At 34.7% G+C, this 14,571-nt stretch overlaps 1 non-coding gene across 1 annotated transcript; it reads right to left on the bottom strand.

Annotated features, from left to right (window-relative positions):
• Positions 1-14,260: 14,260 nt before the first annotated feature.
• On the bottom strand, positions 14,261-14,367 carry LOC139860625 (small nucleolar RNA R71). Its single transcript, XR_011763253.1, has one exon. It is a non-coding gene; the product is annotated as a small nucleolar RNA R71 (small nucleolar RNA).
• Positions 14,368-14,571: the final 204 nt, after the last annotated feature.

Consider the following 14,571-nt stretch of genomic DNA (forward strand, 5'->3'; position numbering starts at 1 on the left):
TCTAAGTTCTGTCTTGAGCTTATTGACCTTGGTTCTAGGACGGTACTTCTCGTTCATCAAGTGCTTGAATGCTGACCACGGTAGTGCGTACGCATCGTCTTGTCCCACTTGCTCTAAATAGGTATTCCACCATGTTAACGCAGAACCTGTGAAGGTATGCGTAGCGTACTTTACTTTGTCCTCTTCAGTACACTTACTTATGGCAAACACCGATTCGACCTTCTCGGTCCACCGTTTCAATTCGATCGGTCCTTCGGTTCCATCAAATTCCAAAGGTTTGCAGGCAGTGAATTCTTTGTAGGTGCATCCTACACGATTTCCTGTACTGCTAGATCCAAGGTTATTGTTGGTATGTAGCGCAGCCTGTACTGCGGCTATGTTTGAAGCTAGAAAAGTACGGAATTCCTCTTCATTCATATTCACGGTGTGTCGAGTAGTCGGTGCCATTTCCTTCAAAATAGTCAAATGGAACAAGTTAATCATACAGAATATTAAGAGTAGTTAATAGTATTTCGTAGCATAATATGAACTCATTTATAAAAGCTTTTTCTTCATATTAGCGTTTTATAAGTTTAAATTTGGGTAGTACCTACCCGTTAAGTTCATACTTAGTAGCTAATATACAATTCAACTACTACAATTCTATATGAAAAACTGATTATAATAATATTTCGCGTTCAAACTTTTACACAGTATTTTACAAACTTACAATATCGCTTATTTTACATATAGCATGAAATATAGCACACAATAAATTTGATACAAGATGGTTGTGAAGATAATTCTAGCTAGTACACAAGTCGTTCAGCAAAGGCAATAAAGACACGTAATTCATACGTCCAGAAACAAGTCATGCATTCTGGTTTTACTAGGATTACTTCCCATCCTTGGTCTTGTGGAACATAACCGTTATGGCCGTTGATAAGACAACGTGTTGTAACGTCGTCAAAGGGACGAGGGTTACGTAATGTCCAACAGTCCCGTAACAATCTAAAAACCTCATTTCTTATCCCAATTACCGACTCCGTCACTTGTGGGAACGTTTTGTTTAATAGTTGTAGGCCGATGTTCTTGTTCTCACTTTGGTGAGAAGCGAACATTACTAATCCGTAAGCATAACATGCTTCTTTATGTTGCATGTTAGCCGCTTTTTCTAAATCACGAAGTCCAATATTAGGATATATTGAGTCAAAATAATTTCTTAACCCATTGCGTAAAATAGCATTTGGGTTCCCCGCAATATATGCGTCAAAGTAAACACATCGTAACTTATGGATTTCCCAATGTGATATCCCCCATCTTTCGAACGAAAGCCTTTTATAAACCAAGGCATTCTTGGAACGTTCTTCGAATGTCTTACAAACTGATCTCGCCTTAAATAGTTATGCCGAAGAATTCTGACCGACTCTAGACAAGATTTCATCAATCATGTCTCCGGGTAGGTATCTTAAAATATTGGGTTGTCTATCCATTTTGTGTTTTTATACTGTAAAATAGACAAGAGTTAGATTCATAAGAAAAAATACTTATTAATACAAGTAATTTTTACATATATCATAAAGCATAAGCACACTATATTACATATATTACACCACACGAATACAACTATCTTATTCCGACTCTCTTGTTTCTTCTTCTTCGGTTTTGGTTCGTTTTGCCAAGTTTCTAGGGATATATGATGTTCCCCTAATACGAGCCGTCGTTTTCCACATTGGTTTAGAAAAACCTGGTGGTTTAGAGGTTCCCGGGTCATTGTTACAACTTAAGGACTTCGGGGGTTGACGATACATATAAAGTTCATCGGGGTTGGAATTAGATTTCTCTATTTTTATGCCCTTTCCTTTATTATTTTCTTTTGCCTTTTTAAATTCAGTTGGGGTAATTTCTATAACATCATCGGAATTCTCGTCAGAATCCGATTCATCGGAGAATTGGTAATCCTCCCAATATTTTGCTTCCTTAGCGAAAACACCATTGACCATAATTAACTTTGGTCGGTTGGTTGAGGATTTTCTTTTACTTAACCGTTTTATTATTTCCCCCACCGGTTCTATTTCTTCATCCGGTTCCGATTCTTCTTCCGGTTCCGATTCTTCTTCTGGTTCCGACTCTTCTTCCGGTTCCTCTTCGGGAACTTGTGAATCAGTCCACGAATCATTCTAATTTACATTTGACTCTTCATTATTATTAGGTGAGTCAATGGGACTTGTTCTAGAGGTAGACATCTATCACATAATATCAAACGCGTTAAGAGATTAATATATCACATAATATTCACATGTTAAAAATATATAGTTTCCAACAAAATTTGTTAAGCAATCATTTTTCAAGTAAACACGGTCGAAGTCCAGACTCACTAATGCATCCTAACAAACTCGATAAGACACACTAATGCAAAATTCTGGTTCTCTAAGACCAACGCTCTGATACCAACTGAAATGTCCCGTTCTTATTGATTAAAAACGTTCCATATTAATTGATTTCGTTGCGAGGTTTTGACCTCTATATGAGACGTTTTTCAAAGACTGCATTCATTTTTAAAACAAACCATAACCTTTATTTCATAAATAAAGGTCTAAAAAGCTTTACGTAGATTATCAAATAATGATAATCTAAAATATCCTGTTTACACACGACCATTACATAATGGTTTACAATACAAATATGTTACATCGAAATCAGTTTCTTGAATGCAGTTTTTACATAATATCATACAAACATGGACTCCAAATCTTGTCCTTATTTTAGTATGCAACAGCGGAAGCTCTTAATATTCACCTGAGAATAAACATGCTTTAAACATCAACAAAAATGTTGGTGAGTTATAGGTTTAACCTATATATATCAAATCGTAACAATAGACCACAAGATTTCATATTTCAATACACATCCCATACATAGAGATAAAAATCATTCATATGGTTAACACCTGGTAACCGACATTAACAAGATGCATATATAAGAATATCCCCATCATTCCGGGACACCCTTCGGATATGATATAAATTTCGAAGTACTAAAGCATCCGGTACTTTGGATGGGGTTTGTTAGGCCCAATAGATCTATCTTTAGGATTCACGTCAATTAGGGTGTCTGTTCCCTAATTCTTAGATTACCAGACTTAATAAAAAGGGGCATATTAGATTTCGATAATTCAACCATAGAATGTAGTTTCACGTACTTGTGTCTATTTTGTAAATCATTTATAAAATCTGCATGTATTCTCATCCCAAAAATATTAGATTTTAAAAGTGGGACTATAACTCACTTTCACAGATTTTTACTTCGTCGAGAAGTAAGACTTGGCCACTGTTGATTCACGAACCTATAACAATATATACATATATATTAAAGTATGTTCAAAATATATTTACAACACTTTTAATATATTTTGATGTTTTAAGTTTATTAAGTCAGCTGTCCTCGTTAGTAACCTACAACTAGTTGTTCACAGTTAGATGTACAGAAATAAATCGATAAATATTATCTTGAATCAATCCACGACCCAGTGTATACGTATCTCAGTATTGATCACAACTCAAACTATATATATTTTGGAATCAACCTCAACCCTGTATAGCTAACTCCAACATTCACATATAGAGTGTCTATGGTTGTTCCGAAATATATATAGATGTGTCGACATGATAGGTCGAAACATTGTATACGTGTCTATGGTATCTCAAGATTACATAATATACAATACAAGTTGATTAAGTTATGGTTGGAATAGATTTGTTACCAATTTTCACGTAGCTAAAATGATAAAAATTATCCAATCTTATTTTACCCATAACTTCTTCATTTTAAATCCGTTTTGGTGAATCAAATTGCTATGGTTTCATATTGAACTCTATTTTATGAATCTAAACAGAAAAAGTATAGGTTTATAGTCGGAAAAATAAGTTACAAGTCGTTTTTGTAAAGGTAGTCATTTCAGTCGAAAGAACGACGTCTAGATGGCCATTTTAGAAAACATACTTCCACTTTGAGTTTAACCATAATTTTTGGATATAGTTTCATGTTCATAATAAAAATCATTTTCTCAGAATAACAACTTTTAAATCAAAGTTTATCATAGTTTTTAATTAACTAATCCAAAACAGCCCGCGGTGTTACTACGACGGCGTAAATCCTGTTTTACGGTGTTTTTCGTGTTTCCAGGTTTTAAATCATTAAGTTAGCATATAATATAGATATAGAATATGTGTTTAGTTAATTTTAAAAGTCAAGTTAGAAGGATTAACTTTTGTTTGCGAACAAGTTTAGAATTAACTAAACTATGTTCTAGTGATTACGAGTTTAAACCTTCGAATAAGATAGTTTTATATATATGAATCGAATGATGTTATGAACATCATTACTACCTCAAGTTTAGTAGGTAAACCTACTGTATATAACAAAGGTTTCTTGATCTTATATGATTACTTGGAATGGATTAGAAAGCTTGGAAGTAAATTAGTAAACTTGAAGGGATTTTTGAAGTGTTCTTGAAGTGTTTTTCCTATGATGATTATAGCTTGATTCTTGAAGTGATTTTTGATGAAGATGATGATTAACTACTGGAAAAATACGTTCATAATAGTGTGTGTGTGTTGAGAGAGAATTAGAAAGAGAATTGGAAGTGAAATGGAGTGAATGATGAGTGGTATTTGGTGAGTGGTGAGTGGGGTTAAAAGGAGTTCTAGTTAGTTGACTAGCTCATGGTAGAAGTTAAAATTGATTAGTCATACATGACATAATCAAGAGTGGAATCCCATGCTAGTTCCTATTGGTATATACCCATAGTAAGTACGTTTTGAAGCTGTGTATAATACGGGTAAGAATACGACTAGAATTCTTGATGAAAGAAAAGAATGGGAAAGTAACTGTAACCATTTTCGTTAAGTATGAGTGTTTTGATATATGTCTTGAAGTCTTCCAAAAGTATTTTAATACATCTAAATACACTACATGTATATACATTTTAACTGAGTCGTTAAGTCATCGTTAGTCGTTACATGTAAGTGTTGTTTTGAAACCTTTAAGTTAACGATCTCAATTAATGTTGTTAACCCATTGTTTATTATATATAATGAGATGTTAAATTATTATATTATCATGATATTATGATATATTAATATATCTTAATATGATATATATACATTTAAATGTCGTTACAACGATAATCGTTACATATATGTCTCGTTTCGAAATCCTTAAGTTAGTAGTCTTGTTTATATGTATATAACTCATTGTTAATATACTTATGGAGATACTTACTTATCATAATCTCATGTTAACCATATGTATATCCATATATATATTGTCATGTCGTTTTTACAAGTTTTAACGTTCGTGAATCGCCGGTCAACTTGGGTGGTCAATTGTCTATATGAAACGTATTTCAATTAATCAAGTCTTAACAAGTTTGATTGCTTAACATGTTGGAAACATTTAATCATGTAAATATCAATCTCAATTAATATATATAAACATGGAAAAGTTCGGGTCACTACAACTATAACCTTTCCTGCCTTAGTTTTAAGTGCTTTTCCCTTATATCTTACCTCGTGCTTTTATGTCATCCTTAGAATCATTCTAGTTCTCTTTCCTTCTTTCTTTTAGGATGTCTAACCATAATCCGATCATCATCTCTGACTCCGAAACTGAAGGATCAGTCAAACGTAATCCGATCATCATCTCTGATTCTGAAACTGAAGGATCAGGCAACTCACCAACTTATGCACCTGCTACTCCACTTGCATCACCAGTTTATGTTCCGACTACACCGCCTGCACCACCAGTCTATATGCCCGCTACTCCACCATATTCACCACCTGCTGGAGAATCCCAAATTGATGCTGACTATGATGGGGATGATAATGAAGAAGAAATCATGGAGGAAATCATTGAAGAAGAAGAATCAGAACCCGAGAAGGAGTCTGAGCCCACTGTTGTCTTAGCTCCCTCTCAGAAGAGGAAGGAACCTGAGACACCTATTTTTGAAACCCCTAGTCCCTCCAAGAGACTTAAACACAACTAACTTAGTTATTAAAAAAAAAAGTCAAGTGTTTTTCATATAAAAGGCTTTGCCTACTCATCGTTTTCTGTGTAATAAGGATAATTTATCCATTCGTTATTAATAAAAGTCAAGTGTTTGTTTTTAAAAATTTTGTCTTATCTCACCATATCTATATGTGTGTGTTGTGTGATTATTATGAATCATAATTGCAAACTTATATTTATGGCACCATAACTCTTCAATTAATACTTTATTTATGTATTGAAGAAAATGACTAGTGGTGCGCAAACAAATGACAACAACACTATTCCCAACATCACTCTCTCTGCCGAGCAATTTCAGATACTTTTAGCTGTCGCCCAGGGCAACCACAACAATGGCAACAACGGTCAACAGAATCTCCCCAAAACTTGTTCATACAAGGATTTCTCAAATTGCAAACCTCCAAGCTATAAAGGAACTGAGGGACCGGTTGAACTAACCCGGTGGTTCGAAAAACTTGAGTCTATTTTCAGGATGTGCAATTGTGCCGATGTTGATCGCGTTAAGTTTGCTACAAGATCTTTATCTGGCGGTGCATTGACTTGGTGGACCGCATACTCTCAAACTGTGGGACTTGATGCTGCAAATGCCATCCCATGGACTGTCCTAAAAAGAATGATGAGGGACAAGTATTGTCCAAGAAATCAGGTCCAGAAAATGGGAAGTGAGTTCTGGGAACTCAAGGTAAAGGGTACTGACATTGAGGCTTATACCAACCGTTTCTTAGAGTTGGTTACATTGTGCCCTGACATGGTACCTACGGAACACAAGAAGATTGAACGTTATGTAGAAGGCCTGCCTGATGAGATTCAGGGTAATGTGATAGCTGCTGGTAAAGAGACCGTCGATGGTGTGATATTGATGGCTGAAAATTTGGTAATGGCAAAAAGAAGGAAGCTCGCCACTAATAAGCAAACCCAAGTAAAAGCTGCTGATAATAAAAGGAAGTTTGAGCCTGCTCAGAGTTCGGGTCAGGGTTCAAACAAAAGGGTTAGTGATGCTATAAAAAGTGATTATATTGGAACAAAGCCGTTATGTAATCGCTGTGATAAGCATCATCATGGGAGGTGCACTGTTGAGTACAGTAGGTGTAAGAAGATTGGCCACTTATCCAAGAACTATAAGGTTGTGCTACCTACAACCAACACTCCAGCTGCAAAGACTGATCCAACCATGCCTACTTGTTACGGTTGTGGGGAAGTTGGGCATTTCAGAAACCAGTGCCCTAAGAATAAGACTGCAATAGCGGGTAATGCTAAGGGTAGAGCATTTGTCATGACTACCGAAGAGGCCCGTGAAGAAGATGAAGTTATAATGGGTACGTTCCTTGTTAACAATTGCTATGCTACTGTTTTATTCGATTCCGGTGCTGATAGAAGTTATGTGTCTACGGAATTTTGTACCTTATTCACTGAAAACCCACAAGCCTTAGAAATCAAGCGCCTTGTAGAAGTTGCAAACGGTAAGGTTATGAAAGTAGACAATATTTATAAAAATTGTGATCTGATTCTAGCTGACAAAAACTTTAAGATCAACTTACTGCCAGTCGAATTAGGAAGCTTTGATGTAGTTGTAGGGATGGATTGGCTAACCCCGTTGAGAGCTGCAATCATGTGTTATGATAAAATCATTAATATTCCTCTTGAGAATGGTGAAACCCTAATCATACAAGGAGAAAAGAGTGGTTCTAAACTTAATATCATCTCTTGTATAAAAACCCGTAAATACCTGATGAAGGGGTATCAAGCCATCTTAGCTAATGTTAAGAAAGTCGAACCGGAAGAGAAACGAATTGAAGATGTTCCGGTGGTTAGAGAATTTTTTGATGTTTTTCCTGAAGTACTCCCTGGTCTCCCACCTCAAAGACAAGTCAAGTTTCAAATCGATCTAACTCCCGGTGCTTGCAAAGGCACCATATCGACTAGCTCCATCCGAAATGAAAGAATTATCCATCCAACTACAAGAACTCTTAGAAAAAGGATTCATTCGTCCTAGCTCATCTCCATGGGGAGCACCTGTTCTTTTTGTTAAGAAGAAAGATGGCACGTTGAGAATGTGTATTGATTACCGAGAACTCAACAAGTTAACTATGAAGAACCGTTATCCACTTTCACGTATTGATGACCTATTTGACCAACTGCAAGGGTCAAGTATCTATTCGAAGATTGATCTTAGGTCAGGGTATCATCAGTTGAGAGTCAAGGAAACTGATGTTCCTAAGACTGCCTTCTGAACTCGTTACGGACATTACGAATTTCTTGTTATGCCTTTTGGTTTAACAAACGCACCAGCTGTATTCATGGATCTTATGAACCGTGTATGCAAACCTTATCTTGACAAATTCGTGATTGTTTTCATCGACGATATCTTAATCTATTCCAAGAACAAGCAAGAGCATGAACGACATTTACGTTTGATCTTAGAATTGCTAAAGAATGAACAATTGTATGCCAAGTTCTCCAAATGTGAATTTTGGTTACGAACAGTTCAATTTCTCGAACATGTGGTTAATAGTGAAGGAATACATGTCGATCCAGCAAAAATCACTGCTATTCAGAACTGGGAAGCGCCTAAGAATGCGAAGCATATTCGCCAATTTTTGGGACTTGCTGGTTATTACCGAAGATTTATCGAAGGATTTTCTATTCTGGCGAAACCTCTTACTAAGTTAACTCATAAGGGGAAGAAGTTTGAATGGTCTGAAGAACAAGAATCTGCGTTTAAGATTTTAAAGGAGAAATTGACCACAGCCCTGATTCTATCTTTACCTGAAGGAGACGAGGATTTCATAGTTTATTGTGATGCCTCGAATCAAGGTTTCGGTTGTGTATTGATGCAACGTCAAAAAGTTATTGCATACGCATCTAGACAACTTAAGAAACATGAGAAGAATTATACCACACATGACCTGGAGTTAGGAGCTGTGGTATTCGCTTTGAAGATATGGAGACATTACCTTTACGGAATTAAATTCACGGTGTTTACTGATCATAAAAGTCTTCAACATATCTTCAATAAGAAACAACTAAACATGAGGCAACGACGATGAGTTGAACTACTAAACGACTATGATTGTGAGATTAAGTACCATTCCGGTAAGGGAAATGTTGTTGCCGATGCTCTCAGTCGAAAGGAGCGTAATAAACCTATTCGAGTCCGAGCTTTGAACATGGTTATTCAGACTAATCTTACAAATCGAATCCGTGAAGCACAACTTGAAGCATTGAAGGAAGAAAATGTTTAACTCGAGGGACTAAAAGGTCTTGAAAAGCAACTTGGACTCAAGGGAAATGGAACACGGTATTTTAATAACCGAATCTGGGTCCCAACCTTTGGAAATCTTCGAGAACTAGTCTTGGATGAAGCACATAAGACTAGGTATTCTATTCACCCAGGCTCTAGTAAAATGTATCATGATGTGAAAGAGTTTTATTGGTGGCCTAATCTAAAATCTGATATTGCTGAGTATGTGAGCAAGTGTCTTACTTGTTTGAAAGTTAAGGCCGAGCATCAAAAGCCATCTGGTTTACTTCAACAGCCAGATATTCCGCAGTGGAAGTGGGAATGTATCACTATGGACTTTATTACTAAATTGCCCAAGACTTCTAGTGGCAATGATACTATTTGGGTCATAGTGGATCGCCTTACTAAATTTGCACACTTTTTACCGATCAAGGAAACTGATAAGATGGAGAAATTGTCACAACTTTACATCAAAGAGATTGTCTCACGACATGGAGTCCCTATTTCTATCATTTTTGATCGCGATAGTCGATTCACTTCTAGATTCTGGAAAACTTTACAATCTGCTCTTGGAACTAAACTCGACATGAGTACCGCTTATCATCCGCAAACTGATGGCCAAACTGAACGAACCATTCAAACATTTGAAGATATGCTTCGTGCTTGTGTTATCGACTTCGGCAAAGGTTGGGACAGACATCTGCCCTTGGCTGAATTTTCTTACAACAACAGTTACCACTCAAGTATTAAGGTTGCACCTTTTGAAGCCTTATACGGACGAAAATGTAGATCACCCCTATGTTGGGATGAACTAGAGGACAGACAATTGACTGGTCCTGAAATCATACATGAAACTACCGAAAAGATCGTACAGATTAAGAAACGATTGGAAACTTCCCGCAGCCGACAGAAGAGCTATGCTGATAAACGTCGAAAGGATTTGGAATTCCAAGTTGGTGATAAAGTCATGTTGAAAGTATCCCCTTGGAAAGGCGTCATTCATTTTGGTAAACGAAGCAAACTAAGTCCGCGTTTTATTGGACCTTTCAAGATTACTGAGAGAATTGGTCCCGTGGCGTATCGATTAGAACTACCTGCTGAGCTTAGTAGAGTACACGACGTATTCCACATCTCGAACCTGAAAAAGTGTCTTGCTGATGACCCACTTGTTATTCCTTTGGATGATCTCCGCATTGATGATAAAATGCACTTCATCGAAGAACCTATTGAAGTTATGGATCGTGAGATTAAACGCTTGAAACAAAGCAACATTCCCATTGTTAAGATCCATTGGAATTCACGACGTGGCCCCGAGTATACCTGGGAACGTGAAGACCAAATGAAACGGAAATATCCCCACCTCTTCTCAACCGCCGATGCATCCGAGAAGTCTACTTGAAACTTCGGGACGAAGTTTTCTTTAACGGGGAGGTACTATAACAACCCTCACATTTTCATACTTGAATTGACTAATTTGCCTATAGGGTTGTTATCCATACGTAATATATAATTAAATTCGACGTTGATCAAATATTTATTTTTAGTCGAAACGTTCTGTTAACTAAAGTTTACACTAATTATATAAAATAACTTTAGTTAATATTAATGCGTATTATATTTAAAACTATATGTAACATAATTATTAATTAAATGATAAGTTATTTTAATCATTATATATATTTTTAGCTTATAAAAAAATAAAAATAAAAAGAAATAAGATTTTTTTTATAAATTAAATAATGAGCCCATGAATTTTGACTAAATATTTTCAAAAACAAAAACTTATTAAAAACATTTTTAACATGTTATTATTATTTTGTCAAAATTGGCACCTTTATTTTATTATTTTTTTTTCTTTTCACCAACCATTTTTTACCTATAAATACATGGCTCCTCATTCATTTTTTCTTGCCAAACACAAAAACTTAAGTTATTCTCTCAAAACCTTGAAGAAAATTTGAGGTACTTTCTATTTTTATTAAATTTTTTCAATATTGTCATTTATATTTATATTTATTGTATATTCTTTGTAAAATTCGAAATTAATTATGTTTATATGTTATAATTAGTATTATAAGTGTTATGATGCATAAAAATAATTTTGATAATTTATGGAATATTATTTATAATTAAATACGAATTATGTAGTGTTTAAACGTAAAAACAATGTAAAATTCGTAATAAATACTTTTAACCAAAAATAAAATATATATAATTTTTTTCTGAGTTTTTAAAACTTATATAGATCTGAAAAAATTATAAAAATAATTACTTAGGTCGAATTGGTATTTATTATATAATTAAACTCTATTATTATGTAATTCGAAGGTAAATTAAGAATAAATATAAAATAATAAAAAATATTTTTTTAAATATTTTTCTACAGGTTATTAGACTGATAGAAACTTATAAAAATTATAAAAATAATTATTTGGGTCTATTTAGTACTTATGTAGAATTAAAATTTTTGTGTGAATACATTAAGGGTAAAAACAAAAATAAATACAAAAATATAATAAAAACGTTTTCTTAAATTTTTCTACTAATCTATATGATTAACTAAGACTATAAAAATTATGTATGTAATTTTTAGATATTTAATTTATTATTTAGACATTTTTGAATAATGTTCGATTAATAAAACACTATTATTTTTGAAGTAATTTAGGTATTTATTTAAAGGTAATTATATTTAATATATATAAGACATACTAAAGTATAATAACTAAATATTAAATAATACTTAGGTTATATTATTACATATATAATTATTAAGTACATTAATAATTCGTTGTGTGTATACACCTAAAGTGAAGGTTAATCAAAGATAATGTATAATTCATGTGAACTTCATCGCTACTCACGGTCGTAAGTGAATGATGTCTAGGTTGCCATTTATGGGTAAGCTTGTGGATCTCGAATGCCATGACTTAGATTCTGGTCAAGAGTCCTGGGCCCCCGGTTACATCTGGTCATTCCTGACTTATTTTATAGCAACGAAGTTTGAGTAAAGTTGTACAACGTCTTGCTAAAGATTAACCCGAACTTTCTAAAATTGGAAAATTACTATAAGTGGAAACTTTCCATAAATAGTAACCTTCCGAGAATGGAAATTCTTTAGTGAACCATTACTATCAATATAGTACTATATACTATTGTCTGTTAGGCAATGTCTGATCATACGTTCTATCTCTAGGTTGAGATCTCGGTCACGTCCTTCCGTTCAATTCTTTCGTGGAATACTCTTTTGTGCTACTAAGGTGAACTTCATAGCCCCACTTTTTACTGTTTCATAACTGTTTTATAACTTTTGGGGTGAGACACATGCTTGCTTTATAACTGTTTTACTCTTAGACACAAGTACTAAATTGTTAACTATGCTGTCATGCTTTGATTCATGCTAAATCCCTACCGTAATATCGTCAATTGCTACGTTTAAATGCAAACTTAATTATTGTGAGTAGGCCTATTGAGAGTAACATCTCTAACCATTCGACCGTTGGTCTTTGGTTACATAATAATGATTCCACGACACTGACAGTACAAGGTGTCATAGGGTAAATTGTTTAGTAGCGATATTACAAACTGCAGCAACACTTTTAGATTGATATATCTATATTGATCAACTTTAAACTAAATCTTGCGGTCTAAAACTTTGGATATTATTTATAAACCTATGAATTTCACTCAACCTTTTTGGTTGACACTTTAAGCGTGTTTTGTCTCAGGTGATGATTGAGCTAGCTGCTACTTGCTACTAGATGATTGATGTATGCTTTGCTGCTTGCATGGAGTCCATCATTCATATTTATCATTTTGTTTAAGAAATTTTCCATTTACTGTACTCTTATGATGTAAAACTTTGAATAATGCTTCCTCTATTTATTTAATAAATAAAACGTCTAATTTAGAGTCGTTCTCGCTTATACAACTGTGTTATGATATGATTGGTCACAATTACCCCTGGTCCATTTTGGGGGTGTGACACTCATTTCTACATTCTAGTTTTTAGGACATAGAATTTTCTTTATTTTCTTTAAATTACGACGAAAAATTATTTTAAGCGGTTAACTTGATAGACATCCAAAATTTTCTGGTTCGTAGTAATAGTTGGATTTGTTAGGGGCGAGTTGTTGGCTTCCGATTTAAAGGGTCCTGGCTACCTGCTGCATCTATTGGCTATTCGAAACGTGGGCAAAATCAGAAAAGTCTATTAATTTGATAGCTTATATAATTTTTATCTTTTATAACTAATAGGATATTCAGTGAATGCACCGAGCAAAACGTTCACCACATTTCATACGTTCACCACCTGTAACTCGATCAAGACATCTAGCCAACATTGTCGCCGTTGATTTTTCTTTAGAATCGTCATCTAGTCAACCAAGTACTCCAATTCAAATTTCCGATAATCCATTTTTTGAACCCGACCTCACAATTGAGAATCCGGAGGATATTCATGGACAATTCAGAGATCCTGAACCACTAATCATTCCTCCCGAACCACAAATTATTCATCCAGAGATTGTCGAGGAAGAAACCATTAAGTCAAAATCCTTTAGTGATTCAGATTCAACAAATTCAATCATGGAAAATCTGGAACCTCTAAGTATGGAAGATCGAATGAGGGCTAAACGCACTGGCCAAGGTCATGCCATTACTCAACCAGACATTAATGCACCAGATTATGAAATCAAAGGACAAATCCTACACGTGGTAACTAATCAATGCCAATTTAGTGGTGCGCCGAAGGAAGATCCAAACGAATATCTTCGAACTTTTAATAGGATCTGTACTCTATTCAAAATCAGAGAAGTTGAGGATGAACAGATCTATCTCATGTTATTTCCCTGGACTTTAAAGGGAGAAGCCAAAGATTGGTTAGAATCGTTACCTGAAGGGGCGATTGATACATGGGATGTTTTAGTTAAAAAATTTCTTAAACAATTCTTTTCGGCATCTAAAGCTGTGAGACTTCAAGTAGAAATTGTTACGTTCACACAAAAGCCAAATGAAACTCTATATGAGGCGTGGACAAGATTTGAAAAGTTGTTGAGAGGATGTCCTCAACATGGTTTAGACACTTATCAAATAGTACAAATATTCTACCAAGGATGCGACATTACTACACGAAAAGACATCGATATAGCAGCTGGTGGTTCCATTATGAAGAAAACTGCAACTGAAGCTTACAAAATTATTGATAACACTGCTTCCCACTCACATGAGTGGCATCAAGAAAAAGACATCGTTAGATCATCTAAAGCGGCTAGAGCTGATTC

Source organism: Rutidosis leptorrhynchoides, chromosome 7 (assembly GCF_046630445.1).
Source record: "Rutidosis leptorrhynchoides isolate AG116_Rl617_1_P2 chromosome 7, CSIRO_AGI_Rlap_v1, whole genome shotgun sequence".
Taxonomy (NCBI): Eukaryota; Viridiplantae; Streptophyta; class Magnoliopsida; order Asterales; family Asteraceae; genus Rutidosis; species Rutidosis leptorrhynchoides.